Source organism: Malaclemys terrapin, chromosome 13 (assembly GCF_027887155.1).
Source record: "Malaclemys terrapin pileata isolate rMalTer1 chromosome 13, rMalTer1.hap1, whole genome shotgun sequence".
NCBI classification, from domain to species: domain Eukaryota; kingdom Metazoa; phylum Chordata; order Testudines; family Emydidae; genus Malaclemys; species Malaclemys terrapin.
The window spans coordinates 7,293,709-7,312,939 of NC_071517.1; the positions used below are offsets into that span (position 1 = coordinate 7,293,709).

General features: G+C 37.7%; 1 protein-coding gene and 2 non-coding genes across 4 annotated transcripts in view; 2 read left to right on the forward strand and 1 right to left on the reverse strand.

Annotated features, from left to right (window-relative positions):
* The window catches only part of PRKCA (protein kinase C alpha), a 313,637-nt gene that overhangs the window by 136,688 nt on the left and 157,718 nt on the right, over nucleotides 1-19,231 (forward strand). The window lies entirely within an intron of this gene.
* Nucleotides 4,593-4,738, reverse strand: LOC128848479 (U4 spliceosomal RNA). The gene has a single exon (XR_008447040.1). It is a non-coding gene; the product is annotated as a U4 spliceosomal RNA (small nuclear RNA).
* LOC128848485 (U6 spliceosomal RNA) lies at nucleotides 10,912-11,018 on the forward strand. The gene has a single exon (XR_008447045.1). It is a non-coding gene; the product is annotated as a U6 spliceosomal RNA (small nuclear RNA).

Below are 19,231 nucleotides of genomic sequence, written 5' to 3' on the forward strand. Positions count from 1 at the left end.
ATTAGCAAAGTGCATTTTGTGAAGTATTGTATTTGCTTTCTAGTTTGATCACTTGCAAAATACTCTAGTCTGCTGTGGTCTGGTAGTCATTAGTGAACTAGAAAGATTCTACTTCATTTTTAAGAGCTTTATCAATAATTTTATGTATGCATAGCATTTCTGGTGAGAAACCTTTGGCTTTTTATAATTGGCCTCCAGTTCATTACAAATTGCAAGTAAAATGAGAACTTTATTGCACCCTACTGAAATAATAAACTGATGTTGCTTGTTCACATAGAAACCTTCAGGATTATAAATTCTATTATACAGTGAAGTAATTTAACATCTGTTTATAGGAACAATACATTCTGAAGTTTCTTTTGTCTGAAACACTCTGTTTTGTTTCTTATATCCCATTTAGGCTCTAGATTATAGAGCATTATCTATTGCAGATGACATGTACCAGTAAACTATACTCGTGTCACTAGATTTTAATGAGCTTCTCATGCACGTTTTTAACGTGGTAGTTACTAGATCAGTAAATAATGGATGAACAAAAAGTTATATGGAGGATTATAAACTCTCTGTTGGTTATAAACTCTGAAAGTTTGGGTTGTTTTTAAGAATTTACATGTGAAATTAATAGCTTTTGTCAAAAGCAAATACGTCTTTGAAGGCTTTTCTTGTTTTGGAAAGTGAAATGAGTTTCAGGTGGTAAGCACTGTTATCCTGATTAGACTCTGAGTCCTCTGATTTGTATAACTTTTAGTATAATTTATGCTGGAGATAAGCAGCGGCTTTCTCCAAAAGCAGTAAAATAGTACACATTTGCATAGTAGAATTATTAGTTTCTTGCAAATTCAAAACATAAGTCTGTACAAACAATCTAGCTCTCTTAATGATCGGTCTATGAGGACACATTTCAGACTAGAATCTAAGGTGTCTCAAAGGAAATAAAGTACCGTTTTCTCTATATACAGTATATATTTAAATATTTGTTTGTAAAGAGGAACGGCATGTGATCTGGTGATTAGAGCATGGTCCGAGTTATGAGATGAGATACAAGTACATGTGTTAAGCCTGTGCGTTATATACCTTTGCCACAGACCAGCTAGTCCTGAGTACCAGAGGCTCATAAAAGTTCAAGTCTCCTCAGCTTTCCGTTTTTAAGGAATCATGGCTGCATGCATGTTTGCCACCTGAAAGTTCTCGGGTACATCTATGACGTGGAACTCAGATGCTCAGGACTACTGTGTTTTACATCGTACTCAAAACTGGATGGATAGTGTGGACATGCAGCACTGTGCCAACTTGCACCCATGTGACTGAACAGCTTCAAGTTGCAACAGTGCAATTCTTTAGTATACATGAAGCTTCATACTGACCCAAATACTGTGGCTAAATTCATCTTCCTGGGATTAAAAATAATCTTCTCCTATTGCTCTGACCTCCTTCCCTTCATCTCCTTATCTGTGTGCCCTGGCTCCCTCTTATTCCCCCTCATTCAGTTCCAGCATCTCGGCATACCATTTAAAGCACTCCACCCTTCTGTTTCTTCTTATGCCCTTCCCAGTGCCTTGGGGGTAGTCTTCCTCCTAATCGCTCCCTTTCTTTTCATCCTCCATTCTTGGCACATCATCTCTTTCCCGTGTGAAACAGCTTCTTAATCAGTGGTGTCCCAAATGTTCCCTTCTTCAAATCACTACCAGCCATGCTCTGCAGTACTTGTGTGCTGCCACCCAAATTTAACTCTGTCTTCTGCTACTTGACTTAATTGTGTTGGAGCCTGATATTACCTGACATTTTAGTAGGCAAAACTTTATACTTCAAGGTGTGGGTGAAGAACCAATTTGCAGCAGTTAAGAAAGACCACCACCACATTGGACTCAACAAGATAGGCAACATCACCAGCTTATTATGTTGTGCTTTCCGTTAGCCTATGTTTTTTTGGAGCAGAGGTATTGAATTCAGTGTCACAACTCCTGTTGGTTTCAACAGGGCCAGGATTTCATCCACAGTGTTGTGTGTGTCTTATTACCAGTATTCTAAATACCATGTGTGACTACAAATAATAAACCGTTACTTTAGGTTTTAGATTCTTTTAAAAACTGAAAGGAATAAACGAGTTAAAATATGATTACATTATTATTCACCTATGAGAATAAGAGGTTAGTAAAGAACATGGTGCATTTAAAATCAACATCAGAGGCAGTGAGCTGTTAGGCTTGGGAACGTGGAGAAAGGTCCTTTGTACTAGTGGTGAATTAGTTTATATACCTGGGCTATAAATCTGCCTTTGATACTTCAAGTGTGTATTCTTCAGTGCACACTCCTGGCTTTTCTTTTCTGCAGGGCAGCATTACAAATGAAAGTGTGAGGCCATTTAATCGGATGAAGCCTCTCTTAACTGTTGTAGAATCCATTATCTGGAAAGTTGTTAATCATTTTTAATATTGCATGTTACATTTCCTGTCTGGATTTTGGAGACAGTATTTAAATACTTCATTTGGGTTATCAATGTTGACATACATTTAATCCCCAAAGCATGGTGTGTTATTTCCTGTAAGAATAATACAGAAAATAAATGTTTAATAATCTTTTCTACAACAATAGGTACTAGTAAATGAAGAGGGTTATAGACTGTTACACTTCAATTTACTAAAATGTTTGGTAGGTTTTATAATGTTTACATTTTAGTATTTTACTCTGTTATGTTATTACTACCTAAGTTAGTACAATTTGCATACCCCTGGAATGCAGAACACTGTTTCCATGCCCTAGAGTTTCCAATGTACCATATGATGATTTTTGGGAAAAGGATATTAATTATAAAAATACTTTAGTATTTACATAATTGTCTGATATATTTGTTGTCATTTCATTCAGGTGTCTAGTTAACTTGCATTTGAGATTCTCCAAGTTTCTGAGATGAAAATAGTCTTTCAATTATACTTAAATACTCCCAAGGAAAATAATACAGTGCCATTTTGTGAAAGAGTGTGCTTTGTCTGTTTCCAGACCAGTTTTATACACAATGCATGATCTTCCTCTCTTTTTTTCAAGAAAGTGATTTTTGTGTAGAGAGAGAGGTATAGTACCTCGAAGCATACTTTGTTTCCATTATTAAATACATTTCCTAGAAGATAGAGGAGGCAGAAATTATGGGAGCACTGACAAATAACAGCATTTGCAAGAAAATAAGCAAATGAAATGAAACTTACTTTGACAGTGCTCATTACATCGACCTATTAATTAAATGTATGAATCCGCTCTTTTTGTTACGTTTATTTAAAAAAAATATATTGGGGAAGGAGGAAGAATTTAGATTTCCACTTCAGACATAAAGAAGCAGATGATGCCTTTTGCCTTGAATATCCCTTTCCTATGGAAATCCAACAAAGTGTAATTTCAAGCTCAACATCTATTATGGCCAATGTCAGAGACATTAGAAAACAAGCTACACGCTTTGCATCTGTGATTTGAACAAAGGTCACAGCACTCCCAGTAAGGTCCTTGTGGATGTATGGCTTAGATCTCAAGGGCTTTCCCTTGGTTTTACTATCCTAGATCGTGAAGTCAGTGTTGTACCAGCAGTGTGAGATGATAAATTCACATGTACCACATTTTGCATTCTTTCTATATCTGTTGATGCATGATTTCTTTCAACAATTAAACAATTCCTGGCAGAGACACTCAAAATATGTACCCATTTTAATCACTCTGTAAAGGGCTATTAGATTGATAGAGAACAGCAGGATAAAAAAAAACCCCAACTAGCCATCCTACAGTTAAAAAGAGGACTACAAGCTTGAGGAAATGTCATGTTTTTTTACATTCTAGAAAGATTGGTAGAGAGCAGGAAGTCGTATAATCTGTATCCAGAGGCATTTACAACAAAAAAGGGAAAACAAGTTGTGTCCCTCTTGGACAGAAGAGATGTATTGAATAATTATAATATATTAAAGTTAGAAATGTTTGCAGAGAGCCCTGCTTGTATTAGTAACAATAATCTGGTGTCACTGCAATAATGTCCCTCATCTACCTTTTGAGAAATACACTGAAATTTTAAGATGGTACATCACTTTCTAGAGAGTGGTTGGGATTTATTTACATGCCAGATTTGATAATGACAAGAGAATTTCCAATGTTAAGAGGACCTCCCATTGCTTCACTGTGCAGAATGTAGGGAACAAAGCTCAAAATCACACAGCATTTGTCTGCTGCTTTCCTTTTTTGTTACAAATTCAAACCTCGGGTACCTCAGAAGGTCACTGAAGTTTTGCAAACCTTTTTGGTGAAACTGTAGGCCACTTTTGTATCTTTTCTTTGAAATCAGACTAAATTTACAATTCCACAGAGCATGAGAGAGAGAGAGAGAGAGAGAGAGAACGAGATGGCCGTTTCAACTGAGTTTGACTTAGAGATGTTTCATGCTTTTGATTCCTGAACTCAAAGCTAGACTCTGAGACTTGAACCCCCCACACATTTGAACTGCAGAAAGTGTTCACAAGAGATCCTGTGAAGTGATCTGCAGCATAATATTGGCACACAAATCATGCAGAAAAGGCTTTGCACTGTGTTTCTTTCTTGTGCACAGTAAAAACCTGGTTAAAATACTAGCAGTGGGCCCTGAGATACATGTTTCTGAAATTTTAAGTATGACCTTCCTTGGCTTATAACTGCTCTTAAAGTTTTCAACTAGCAATAATCGCACCTCGGATTAACCTCATTGGCTACGATACTGCCACTGCGCAAAGCAGTGGATTCCACTCTTGTAAATTCCACTCTTGCCATTGTTTGTGGAGAGAGCATTTTCAGAGCAGCTGTGGATCACTATCAGCCAGCAAGTTAGAAAGCAGCATTGACTTTGATAAAAAAGGTAATCACAGAGGCAAGTCATACAAATTATACTCCTCCTTAACAGCTCCTGACACTTGCAGTTAGTGACGAGTGAGGTATAACATCAATTCAGTATAGGAGACTAGATACATGGTGGTATTACTTAAGCAAATATATACTACTATTAGCCTGCCTATTCACTAAATAAATTTAAACAATCTAGGAAGTAGCCATCCAGGTTTCCTTATAGATGCAGGGTGAGCCTTCAACAGAATTGGCTGGTAGAATATCTTTTTGCCACTCTATTATGAGAAACTTGGTATCGGTCCAGCACATTATCGTGATATTGAAAATCCAAACAAAGTGTTTCTTATCCCCTGTGTCTGTCCGTTTCATATACACGTGATACTTCTTACTTTACCCTTCTTGCTAATAACAAAACACAACAAAGAACCTCACAACCCATGAAGTGTAAAATTGACTAAAAACCTAAGTGATTTAGGAGCCCAAATCCCATTTTAAAATGTTATGTAGGTATTTAGGATCCTAATTTTCATTGGAAAATCAGTAGAATTTAAGGCTCTAAATCCCCTTTGCAAATTACAGGTTCTCCCTATCTCTTCGGTGATTTTGTTCTCATTCCCTGGGCTATACATTTAAATGGGCACCACATATCTGGGAGGAACTGGTGAAAATTAATCTTGACTTTATATTGATTCCAGTAAAATGTGATACAGGGTATTTGAGAGCAAACTGAGTTTAAGAAAACAAAAAATGAATAAAGTGTTTTATTTAATCAAAGTCAAAAAAATTTTTAGCATGTTTTCCTGGGGTTAAAAAGTAAGATTTAGACATTAGATGGATAATGTGTGTTGAGGAGTTTGATTTTTAGGCTTCTAGCCTTGACAGTACAACATGACTCATTTATTCTTAAGAAGGTCGCTCTATGGGTTACTAAAATAGACCATGAAAAAACATAGTGGATTGGAAGTAGAGGAGGATTTCATAAAGCTATTTATAAGATGAGATAGCCAGATCTTTCTTCCTGTTGCTTGCCAGGATTGTGTGGTTCAAACTATCTATAATTTAATTTCAATCCTTTTTTCATGGAGAAATAGTAATTTGGGATAATCCCGGATTTAAAATGATTTTACAAGAGTGTGGCCTGGTAGGGTGAAACAAAGAATCTTCTGTATAAATCTTTTATCTACTTCCACAGGTGCCTATTCCCACAAAAACACTGGATAGGCTCCATTGTAGCTTACTTTATGGGCACAGTACACACACAAGAATTTTTACAAATTCCTGTTGAGACAAATAGCATGCCAAAGGCAGTCATTCTCCACCATTCATAAGGACTCAGCTCACTCAAGGGATGAGTCTGTAGGCAATGATCATCATCTCAACAGATCAGTTCCTATGATTCCATGTGGTAGCCAATTCCCCAAGTGTTGTATTAGACACAGAGCTAACATGGCTTCCAGATATGGTCAGAATTTTTCCTACCTATTCTAATATGGATTTGTGCTTTTTTTCAGAAAATTAACTTTTTAGTTCTGCTTTCCCCTAGTTTCTAACATTTAGTAGGGTTGTTTTTTTTCCCCTCGAACATTCTTTCACTCAAACCACTCATGTTCTGGGAACCTTAACTTCACCTTAAAGTGTTTCCATGAGAATTTCCTTACGTTTAAAATATGGTCCTGATGTTCTGCTTCTGCCCTGTTTCTGAAGAACCTAAGTGATCACAAAGTGGCATATCTATTTCAAGTAGACCTTGGGAGGCCTCAATGCACCTTTAGTCTGCGGCTTCAGAACCAAGCTCCATAACCTTACCCACCATCCCGTTCAATGGGAAGTCCTGATGCTTCAGGCTTGTGATAGTCCATAAGAAGGAGTTCCTCTCCTGAAGACCCATGAAAAATTGGATTTATTTATTATTTTTTAAAAAATGCAGTGTGGTACTATTAATTTCTGAGCAATTATTTAATTTTTGTGAAACTCATTTTAATTCATCTGCAAATTGTGAAGTGCCAGGTGAATTATTTTATTGTATTGCATTTTCTGATTAGTTTTTGTAGTTAATAGTTAAATCTCTAACACTAATGTACTTATTTTGGTATATGGTTAGTAAAAGAATCTGTTTCAGCATTTATCTACTTGAGAGATACAAATTTAATAATCTATTATTTCATTAGTGGGGGCAGGGCTATGAAGTGGCTTATGCTTCATTAAGCTGTGCTGTATATTTTGCTTAATTCATTGGAGTATTCAGTGGAATTTGTCACGATTACTTATCTGTTGTTATCCCCTTGTTACTTACCTGTGCATGCTATTTAATCTTGGAATAAAAGATATGACTCTCTTTTTCAATGGTAATCTTTGTAAAAAGAATAATAATAAACAGATCTCTTAAATGTTGTTGTGTTTTGTCAGATATGCATTAGGTATTGTTGTGCTCAGATTCCTAATATGCTTGCTTTTGAGGTTACCCTGAGTTTTGGCTTTTCAACAGTACTTCGTTGAAAACTATGTGTAGTACTGTATATCGAAAGTATTTAAAGCATAGAAACCCATGCTAGAATGTTTAGTAAATGCTATTGTTCTCTTCTGCAGAAGTTCATAATATGGAAGTAAAACATCAAGAATGATTAATTTTGGTAGCACAAGTAAAATAGGCTTATGTTTCTCTTATACTTCTTGAAATAGGGTAATTTTTTCTTAGAAATATGAAAGAATAGGAGTGCTATAAAAATAGACTTGGCTCGCGATGGAGAATAAGAGACTTCACCTTTTAAGAAGACTGCTAAAAGTGCCAGAATTAGCATTAGGTCCAGATATAGCTGTAATTACACAGTACAGGACCTTCTTTGTTGCAGATTACTGTAAATTATGTTGTAGAGGATGGGTGAAAGTAATGGCAAGGAAATGGAGGTTCAGTAACGGAGATTTCATTTAGGGAGAGGAAAAACCTTTGAACCAGTCTTTTTTTCATATGTTTATCTTCTGACTCTGGCATGGATGAGCTGGGGTAAGGAGAAATACCCTTAGCCATGATGGACTGCCAAAATCCAATATAAGAAAAGACTATGCTCTGTTTAGAGCACTCATAGTCACAGTATATCAACAGAAGTGAGAATTTAGTGATAAGTAACCAAACTGCTAGTTGGAGATAGAGAGAGGATATTTACAGACTAACTAAAGATATAGTTTCCCACTTGATACATTTTTAAAGATGTTACATTATGAACCTTGAAATACAGAGAAATGTTCTTATGTGCATATTTATATAAACATTGTTTAAAAAAGTATATTAATCGTTGCAAGACTAAAAAAAGGGAAAAAATTAAAATATCTTTAGTAGTACTAATTAAGGTGGTCACTATTGGATCTTATTTGTACTGGAAAGTTGCAGAGAGACATGGTGTATAGCAATCTAAATTTGTCAATATATCCATAGTTTCCATAATAATTCACTTTATTCTTTTTGAAAAATAAACCCTGATATGCTTGAAGTAGCCAAAGCAATGTGTACTCTTTTTTTATAACAGTTTTAAAAGGCCTTTTATCTTTCTCTTCATTCTTTGCCCATGTGATGCTGCTGTTGCCATGGCAACAGATCAGCAAGTAGCTCTGTTATACAGCACAACCGCCCCTCTGACATGGAGAGAATCTCTTTCATGTACATCAGGTAGCCTTCTCATGGAGAAAACCACACTCTAAACCTTCTGCCTACTAAGTTAATATCAGCAGAATTTATCATTTCCTTTTGTGTCATCTTATGAATTCATATTTTTATAATTATTGGAAGATAAAGAAATCAGCTTATTGGTGCATGTAATTATATGACTCAGATTATTCATGATATAATTTGAAAGAAACTAGTGAAAACTAAGTAAGGTGGGTTGTGTGACTTTTATTATTGTGTATCCTTCCATATAGTTTTACAGTTTGGTATTTTAATGGGCTAGCTTAGAACTACAGGTTACATAGGTTTAAATTCTGTTTTGATACACTTTGATTATTGCCACCATCTCCTTGATTATAAAGAAGGCAAATACTGCGTTACTCAGTGTTACCATATAGTGGCACCTTGTAATGTCATTGGGTATGTCAATCTGTGGCTTCCTATAGAGCAGCCTCAAACAACTTTTTGTGACTGTGGCACTTTTGGGTCAGTTGATCCTACTGCTTGCTCCCTCTCCCTTCAGTGGAAGAACCTTTCATATCTCCTGGAATCATCAGCACCTTAGTAACTATAGCTAAATTTAAAATCATATACTGACTTGTCTGAAGAGAGCAGAAACAGATACAACCAAGAAATTCATAGTGAGAATCCTCAGCTCTATTCTTGTCTCTGCAAAGGCTGTGCAGTGACTCACAAGAACAGGCTAGATGTCTTTGTACAAAGTTGTTACCTTGCCTATTAGAATCTCTTCCCATTTTTTTTTCTCTTCTAGTCCATGGTCAGCTGCCTTGTGGAGATCAGCTTTCTCTCCTATCAAATAGTCTCTATGCCCTCTTCACCCTCTGGGTAGAAACCTCTTCTTTGTAGTCAAGTCCATCTTTTCCTTCTACATAGAAAGAAAATGGCTTATAGGCATCCACTGCAGTGTGCAACAGATATCTCCTTTTTAAGGCTACTGTGGAAAAGGACATCAAAAACAACAGATAATGAACCTGGTACAATAGTACCAAAATATATTAGTGACAGCATTTTTGTTTGTGTCAAACTCAGAGGGGCGCCAATGTATTTTCTTCCATAGCAAGTCGGTAGTATGGAGATTGGGTCAGGTCAGCATACTCAACATTAGTTTTAGAAACAACCTACTCTGAATTATCCATTTGATTTATTTTTTTCCTCTGTCACAATAGGTGGTTGCAGTAGGGCAGTGACTCTCAAACTTTTTTTTTTTTTACTGGTGACCCCTTTCACATTGGAAGCCCCTGAGTGTGACTCCCCCCCTTATGAATTAAAAACACTTTTTAATATATTTAACACCATTATAAATGCTGGAGGCAAAGCGGGATTTGGGGTGGAGGTTGACCGCTCGCGACCCCCCATGTAATAACCTCGCGACCACCTGAGGGGTCCCAACCCCCAGCTTGAGAACCCTTGCAGTAGGGGAATGTGATTAGTATCAAGGAACTGAGACTTTACTGGCTAAGACCAGTAATACAGAAGATTTCACTGCACACTTTCTCTTCCCCTCCCCTCCCCCCAAACAAACCGTTATCAATACTTTACAAGATAGATACTATAGCTGATGAGACATTTTAGAATTGTACCATATGGCTAATATAGTGCACTACAAATGCCAGCCCACTCATCTTACCGCAAATTGAGATTTTTATCTAATTTTGATTTAGGAACCACCTCAAAATCAGAAAGTGCTAAAAATATTTTCACAAAGTGATCACTCTATATCTGATGTCTGTCCTCATTCTCAAAGGAAAACTGCACAACACTTTCAAAAGATGAGTCTGGGACCTTAAATTGATTACTATGCTAGACACTAATAATCATGAACTGAACAGAAAGACTGGATCTATGGCTTATTACAACAACCCATAACCCACTAAACCCCCTCTTTTTGTCCTATGACTGTAAAGTTGTTAACAGGCCTGTACCTTGAATGGTCCCTTACAGTAGGTGCTAACTACTTATGCTAAACAATCTGTTCCATCTTGCATTTTGCTGGAACACTGGGAGTACCTTTCCCAGACCTGAAGGAGACCTGTGTGTGGCTCGAAAATATCTCTGTCTCTCTCTCTCTCTCACCAACTGAAGTTGGTCCAATAAAAGATATTACCTCACCCACCTTGTCTCTCTAAAAATGTTTGGCATTCTTGTAGATTTTCACAGGTCTGTAATTGTGCACTTACCCTGTAGCAAACAAATTGTGCTTGCCAGCTTGTGGGTGAAATCTGATAGAAGTGCTGACAGTGTCTTTTATAATGAGATGTGCAGTAGGAGAATAGAGCATTGTTTACCCTTAATCTCTCTCTTCACTCCCTCCCTCTTTAAATATCAATAGAATAGAGCAGTCAGTGTTTGCCTTAAAGAGTGACAGATGTTTTAACCTTTTGCCTAGGGTGCTTGCTTCAGCAGTACATATACTAAAATTGGAACGATACAGAGAAGATTAGCATGGCCCCTGCACAAGGATGACACACAAATTCGTAAATGTAACTAAGCTTCAGGGAAATAATTAAAATTCAGCTTAACTAATCAAGCTTCTAAATACAAATATCCCATTTGTGTAGAGAGAAATATAGGCTCTTGAAGAAAAGTTCATTTCAATTTTTAGAATTTAGAAAAACTCCAATTCTAAATTCAGTATTTAGCAGAATGCTTAACGAGCTGCTGCAGTCATCATTTAATTTACAGCATTTACCACCAAGATTCTTCTTCTTAGCATAGGGAAGTAACTGTGGTGTGAGATACTGCTGTCTAATAACTTTTATTGAATGCTGACTTCTTAATGAAAACCATTGATATTTCTAATTATTTTATTTTGTTCCATTTGTTTTTTGTTATATTATGCTTTTGGTGCGTGATTCATGTGCTTTAATGACCTTTTAAAGTATTTACAGGATCTTCTTGAAAATCTACAAAAAGAACAGGAGTACTTGTGGCACCTTAGAGACTAACAAATTTATTAGAGCATAAGCTTTCGTGGGCTACAACCCACTTCTTCGGATGCATACAGAGTGGAATAAATATTGAGGAGATATATATATACACACATACAGAGAGCATGAACAGGTGGGAGTTGTCTTACCAACTCTGAGAGGCCAATTAAGTAAGAGGGAAAAAAAACCTTTTGAAGTGATAATCAAGATAGCCCCGTACAGACAGTTTGATAAGAAGTGTGAGAATACTTACAAGTATTCTTGTAAGTATTCTCACACTATTCTCACACTTCTTATCAAACTGTCTGTATGGGGCTATCTTGATTATCACTTCAAAAGGTTTTTTTTTTTTTTCTCTTACTTAATCTCCTTATGACAGGTTTCAGAGTAGCAGCCGTGTTAGTCTGTATCCGCAAAAAGAACAGGAGTACTTGTGCATCCGAAGAAGTGGGCTGTAGTCCACGAAAGCTTATGCTCTAATAAATTTGTTAGTCTCTAAGGTGCCACAAGTACCCCTGTTCTTTTTGCGGATACAGACTAACACGGCTGCTACTCTGAAACTTGAAAATCTACTTTACGTCGTACTGCAAAGATATAAAAATGAATAATGTATACTTTGATGTGCCATGAAAGATGGCTGTATCAAACCACCTCAGCTTGTACCAATTGGTGAAACAGTGTTGAAAGGCCTAAAGACAAAAATGCTGCTTTATAAGTAGAACATTTTTCTCTTCGGAAAAACATAAAATATAACACAATATATGAGACCAGCTAAATTACATGTCTAATATCGGATCTCAGGAAATGGCCAAGTTTTATGAACTGTGGGACTGAGACAGCAGTAGAGAAGTCATACATGGTCTTGGAGTCAGTCAGCCATCATCTATTTCCTCTTCCTTAAGCTCTTTATGAGAAGAGAAGATTGATGCAGAAATTTTTAATACAAAGGCCCCTTCTTTTGTACTTGAATTAAATATAGATTGTGGCTGGATAAATCTTGTGAGAAAGTCAATGATTTGTGAACCTTTGGAGTATTTTTAGGTTTTTAAAACTAGTTGTAAGAGTTCATAAGCCTTTGTCTATTATTTAAACTCACTTTTGCTAAGGATGAGGCATCTTACTTCCATAGCATGTTTTTGTAGTGAAAAGAGTCTGTGCTATCTGTTGGGAATAGAAGACCCGCAAAAGCTAGGATGGTACAAGTGGGTCCTTGATGTATGGTATATACTGTGTATGGAATCTTTTTCTTTTAGTATACTGCTCCCTTTTCTGCTTCTTTCCCCCTACCCAGTCTTTCTTAAATCAGATCTGAACTCACTAATGATGCAGTGTAAGTTGAGATTTCAAACCCTCAATGTCTTACTAGGTAAAATTGCTAGAATTTTATAATGAGCCTTTCTTAAGGAGTCTGGGCATGTACCATTTTACAGCAATTAAAAAGAAGTTTTCCCAATAGACATTTGAGACATTTGAGGTCAGTTCACCAGGTATGTTCCCAGCATTCTAAAAACCATTATTTCTCTGTGAGGAACTTAATAGGATATTCTGGAAGGACTTATTCAGAGTCAAAGGCAGTCATAATCAGTAAAGCTTAGAAACACTTCGTTTTGGTAATAAAAATTTTCTTGCTGGGCTACAAAAATTTGTTTCAAAGTGTTCATTATATGGAGGGTCTTCTCCTTTTTTTCGTTAAACTGGGTAGCCTGGGACTGAACCACAAAATCATAGTGAACTGTGAAGGAAGAATATTGTAAGGTATATTAACGTATCCAACTTGCGGTTATATGTTAATTTGCCTTGCAACAACCATTTTATTTAATGCTTCCTAATCAATCTAATGGTAAACAAACAAAACCTGCATGATTCCAGATAGATTTTTCAATTATAAAAAGCTGTAAATTTTTGGCATCTGGGGTTACAAATGTATAGGTTAAAGTAGAAGCCACAATTTGGCCACTTGTGATGTCAAACAGGTCTGACTGTATTTTACTGTGTTCTGCACAGAAACTTAATATTACGCTTCAAATTGTTGTCATTGCTGAAATATTGCTAGTAAAGTGACACCTCGGTTTTTCCCTAAAATTTCTCCTTATTTAGTCTTTGAGTATTTATGTATTCCTGATTTCTGACTCTTTTTATATATAGATATAGATATAGAGATATAGCTATAGATATATAGATTGATTTTAAAAATCTATAACTAGAGAGCTGTGTGCATTAAACAGTCTGGGAAGGAAGCCATTAGCAATACCTGAACTGAATCAGGATATTGATGAGGGTCATTGCAAAGGTGTTTTCATTTACTCCAAGATAATGGGGCTTATCTGTGCACTACATAGATGAATGGCACCAGGATAAGGATGATTATTATGGTCTATATGGCACCCCTCACCACTGGATATATTGGATTTTGACTGGTATTGGGTAGTGCTGAGTCGCCTATTTGGAGAAATAGCCAAGCTTGCTAAGCTGTTGGTGAGTGTGGATGATAGTAAACTGAATATTTTTTGTACATGTTCCAGCTCTCCCTGTATTCCGTAGCAGTACCCTTCCGCGATGTAGGTACAGTCCTAAATTCAGGGCCATCACTCTCATTGGAATGCTGGATCCAGTTACTAATGATATGCTCCCAGCATCCTTTCCGCAGCAGATAAGTGTGTGAGGCTCACTTCTTCCAGCTCTTAGCTCTTCTACCTCACAATGCATCGTGTGCCTTCTAGTTCCTTGAACTGAAGGGCCCTTTAAAAAGCTTTCTGAGAACAGTGTTCCTGTGTGCTTCATTCAGCAAGCAGAGCAGGAAATGGGCATTGATCTGGGATTTCTGCTGTTAGCAACAAGCTCTTGCTAGCACAGGCAATAGAAAACAGCGCACACACACACACTATAGTGCCCATTCCTCTGGATGGTTGGCCAATTGTGATACATATGGAAAATTTTGGAGTTCATTCCCAAGGATGGTGTGTACCTGCCAAATTCACTGCAGAAACTTTTGGGTTGGAACACAATAGCTATTAAATAACACACAGTAAAGCCCCCTGCATGCTGAAGCCCCTAAACCACTATCCCCCCTTAGTAGGAGGAGCCTTGAGGGCCCCACCACATCCAATGGCCTGGGGAGGAGGGGGAGAAATCTAAGCTCAGACGTCCTCATGGGGCAACTGTAAGGTAGATGGATTGGCATAACCCACTAGATAACAACAAAAGTGAACCCCACAGAAAACAAACAACAAAGGACTTCTTATCTCCCACTTACCTCCAATAGGCTTTCAATGCCAAGATGGGCCTTGACACCCTGGATCCACCCACCCTAAACATTTGAGAAGATCGGGATTGACTCTGGATCCAAACTCGATAGATTGGGCCCATCTGAATGTTAAATTAATACGTTGTCCCATGCTTTAACTGAATCTTTGCCAAGAGTGTTAGAACATCACCTTCATTGTATGGTGTCACCTTCATTCCAACTCTTACAAAAACAAAAACAAAATTGCTCTAGGAACTTTAATGACCCCCTTTAATAGCACAATGTACCTAAACATAGTACAGCATCTCTTTGGTATTAGCTCAGGAGACGACCAGTTTATTCACCAACATTTTTTCCTTTTTGGCACCAGACATTACTTAGGCTAGGTCTACACTGGGGAGGGAGGGTCGACCTAAGATATGCAACTTCAGCTATGTGAATAGCGTAGCTGAAGTCGGCGTATCTTAGGTCGATTTACCTGGCTGTGAGGACGGCGGCAAGTTGACCGCTGCCGCTCCCCCATCGATTCCGCTTCCGCCTCTCGCTGTGGAGGCATTCCGGAGTCGATGGCAGAGCGATCGGGGATCGATTTTATCGCGTCTATACTAGACGCGATAAATCGATCCCCGATAGATCGATCACTACCTGCCGATCCGGCGGGTAGTGTAGACGTACCCTCAGTTTATTTGATCTGATGGAAACACAGTGCTGGGTGTTGCGACTCCATACTTTTTTGCTAGCTTTTACTGTCATTTAGTTTTGAACTAAATGATCCTTACTACGTATTGTAGTAAAAACAGACACAGTGTGAAATAAAAACATGTATGCTGCAGTAGAAATCAACATCTGTGCATCAATTTATTTTTAGGATGATTCAGATCAGTCATATTTTGTGTGTGGGGTTATAATACAGCTGACTGATCTAAGCTTATTCAGTATTTAATAGTTTGGCAGTAAAGAGAGACTATCAAATAATTTAGGACCTATGTATAACCCAGCTTTAGTCTCAAGTAAAACTTTCTTTTTATTCTTAATGCCGATTTTAATGGTTAGAAATTAAATATCCATTGTTTGTTCTTTGTGCAGTATTGTAGCCCAACTAAAGACTTTGTGAAGAAATATAACAGTTATGTAATTTCCACTTCTTAAAGTGACTTACTACAGTTCATAAACTGCTGCAAAGCCCTTTGTGAATTACATATTCATCTTGATAGCATTACATGAGCAAACAAAGTAGAAACAATAGTTATTTTGCAAAAAGTGCTTGTATATGATATTTTAAGCATGTGTGTAAACATGAAAGGTAGATTTATGTCCTTGCAGTCTGAGGACTTTTTTCCCTAGGGGAAACATTCTTAACCGTCTAATAGGCTTCACTGTAAATAAACTCTTCATACCCCATGAGGTATGTAGTGTGAATGTCAAACAGTTTTGCCTTGAGGCAAATCTATAAATAACTCCTTGCTGACATGTGCCAGACCTAGGAATAGACATCTGTTGGTATTCACCTGTAAGAATTCTCTGCAAGAAGTAACTCTCCTATGATTGGCTGTCCCCTTTAGTCCGGCTGCTATGCATAATGAATGTAAAGTTAACTTCTAATTGCTTCTTGAAGTATTTAGTGCAATATTTTTGTTTTCTTAATGGCTAGAGAAAAAACATGATCAAAGAAAAATCTAAATGCAAGAGCTTAATGAGTTGCTCATCTGAGGAGGGTGAAGGAATTTGATAGCTTTAGGTCAGAATGTTTCTCCATAGAAATGCAGATTTCAGTCTGGAGTTGAGTTTTTCATGAGAAATGTGTGGGTGAATAAGCAGCCAATAGCTCCGCAGAAGGTTGTTCAAACTTGAACTAATTCTTACATTAAATATATTATCTCCACATTGTCAGCAGAAACTGAAGCCCAGGGAGGTTAAGATTTTGCACAAGGCCCAACAGCAGAGTGAGAATGAGGATTCTGGAGTTCTCGATCTCGAGGCACCTACTCTCCACTATACTGTTTCTGGTTAATTTAGTTACCTGTATGTCCTTGGCCTGCTTAACAGCTGCAGGAACAATACAGTTATTGCAGTAGAGTCTGAAAAAGGCTCCTCGCATTATTAAAACACTGTCAAATGAAATTAGCAATGTAAGGTGGAAGTCGATGTTTTCATGCCCTTTTTCTCTTAACATGTTTTGCACAGTACTATTCTTTAAAGTGCTGAGGTTTCCACTATTTGTAGTGTGAACATTTCAAAGGTTATATGCCTCACAACTAGAACAGTCCATTTTGCCCAATGTTTTAGATGTGTTAGACAGCAGAGATGCTGTTAATCTTTTGTTCAAGATTCAAACTGTTGCATGTGTCTTAAGAGATAAAGCTCTTATCACAGTATGCACATGTAGCTGGTTGTCAGGATGTTAAGTTTATAACTGGAAATAATCCATGTGGGTTTTTCCAGAACACCATCCATTATTCCTAATGGATACAACAAAACCACTGGAGGAAAGGTTTGATAGACTTCGTTGGAAACTCCCATGTTATGCCGAAGGGTAACATTTACAAAGTTAGGGATTGGATGATCTCTATAACAGGATACCTCTCAGTCACTAGTCCAAATCCATAGGAAGGTAGTAATTAAAATTATTTAATATACTGTCTGATGGTTGTCAAGTGTCTTATTGGAGGAGAAAATGGTGGTCATAGCCCAGTTCCCAGTGGATAGACATAGCTAACAGATAGACCACTTTCACAACTGGCATCCTTGCTGGCTATCTCAGCATGCAGGCCAAAGATTGAATGTATATTGAGAATGAATCTCTCCCTTTGCCCAGAAATGTTCCTTATAGGGCAATATAGAGAATTATTCATTGTCCTTGCCCATGCTATAACTGTATTATGGATCAGAAAAGTTGTTGCAGACAGCCACTGCAGTTCAGGGTGCAAGGGGACCAGAACTTTTATGCTGTGAAGGAAAGCAATCCAGTGAGAAATTCTGAACATGCAGCAGCCTCGTTCAGTATGGGGGAGGAATAAGAAGTACGTACTAAAGGATGAAAAGAAAGTGGAGTCCAGCTGCTGTAGTTCTGCTGCTGCTAGCAACATATATCACGAGAGAGAGAACAAAAGGTCCACAGCTGAAGATTTTTTTTTTTTTTATAAAGTATGGTTTTATTAGTTTGAAACTAACAGATAAGGGATTTTTTTTTTCTTCCAGTGAGGCTTAGCAGCTTCACACTATGCAAAAGAAAAAACTACTCTGAATAATTTAAGCACAAATCCACCTAAGGGGACAGGAGATGTTACAACAAACCATCACAATGAAAACAAACTGTTGCTTAGCTCCTAAGCACTACAGCCTGAACAGCGCGCCACCCTGGGGAAATCATAGCACCACTGTTTAGATAGCAGAATCTGCACAGTAGTGTGCCAGTGGATATTAAAAATAGTACAGTTTCAGTAAGATAGCTCAGCTTCCCAAAACATTTATTCCTACATGTAATCTTTGGTTAAGATTGTGTATGCTCATCAATATGCTTACAGAGGTGGGAGCGGGGTGAGGTAATATCTTCTATTGGACCAATTTGGGTTGGTGAGACAGATAAGCTTTCAAGCTTCTCTCACCAACAGAAGTTGGTCCAGTAAAATATCTTACCTCACGCACCTTGCCTCTCTAATATCCTGGGACCAACACAGCTACAACAACACTGCATACATCCATGTACTTCTTTAAAGTGTGTGAAATGTACAGAATGATAAGTCCTGGTGATTGAAGTCCTTTATTTTACTGTTCATTGCACAGTGATCTTTTTAGCTGTCTCTAACCATTGCTGGTTCTGGATTTGCCTAATTATATTGATTTGCACTTTGCAGTAGCTCTAAAACTCTAAATACTACTACACAGCAGGGTTTTTTTAACTTTTTATTATGCTCATAACTGTTTAACAGTGTAGCTGGATGTTCCTATTGAATAGAAACACCATTTAGCAGGCCTTAGAAACATATTTTTGGGGGACTGAAAGAGTAAATTTGGGGGCTGCCTTGTGGCCAGCTATTGTGACATATAAGTTGGAGATGGGTTTGTGCTTCAGATGATCACTCCCTCAAAACTGAAATCTCCAGCTTTCCTCTTTGGAGCTGGGTTGTAATTTCACCAGCTTCTAGGCCTTCACCAGCCTCTCTCTCAGCTGGCCCCTTTTCCCCTATTAATCCTCAAGCTTAGAGCACTCAGCAGGCCAGCCTTCTTCTGCTGGTATCTGCCCTGCTGTGAAGGAGGACGCAGCTTTTATTTTGGTCCCCTTCTCCCAGCTCAGATCCATTGGGTTGGGTGAGAGGAGAACCTTGCCCTAGCCTCTCTGCAAGGCTCTTGACCCTTAGACATAGTAACGGGATTTCTTCCCAACCACCACTTACTCGTGGGACTGCTTCCTCTGTCAGTAACTCCTAGGTCCTTTTATATGTACTGGCCCTTTCAAAATCTTCAAAGGCCATGCTATGTGAAGGGATGGGCAGACCACTAGGCACGACTACTTTTAAGGGGCAGATTGCCCCACCA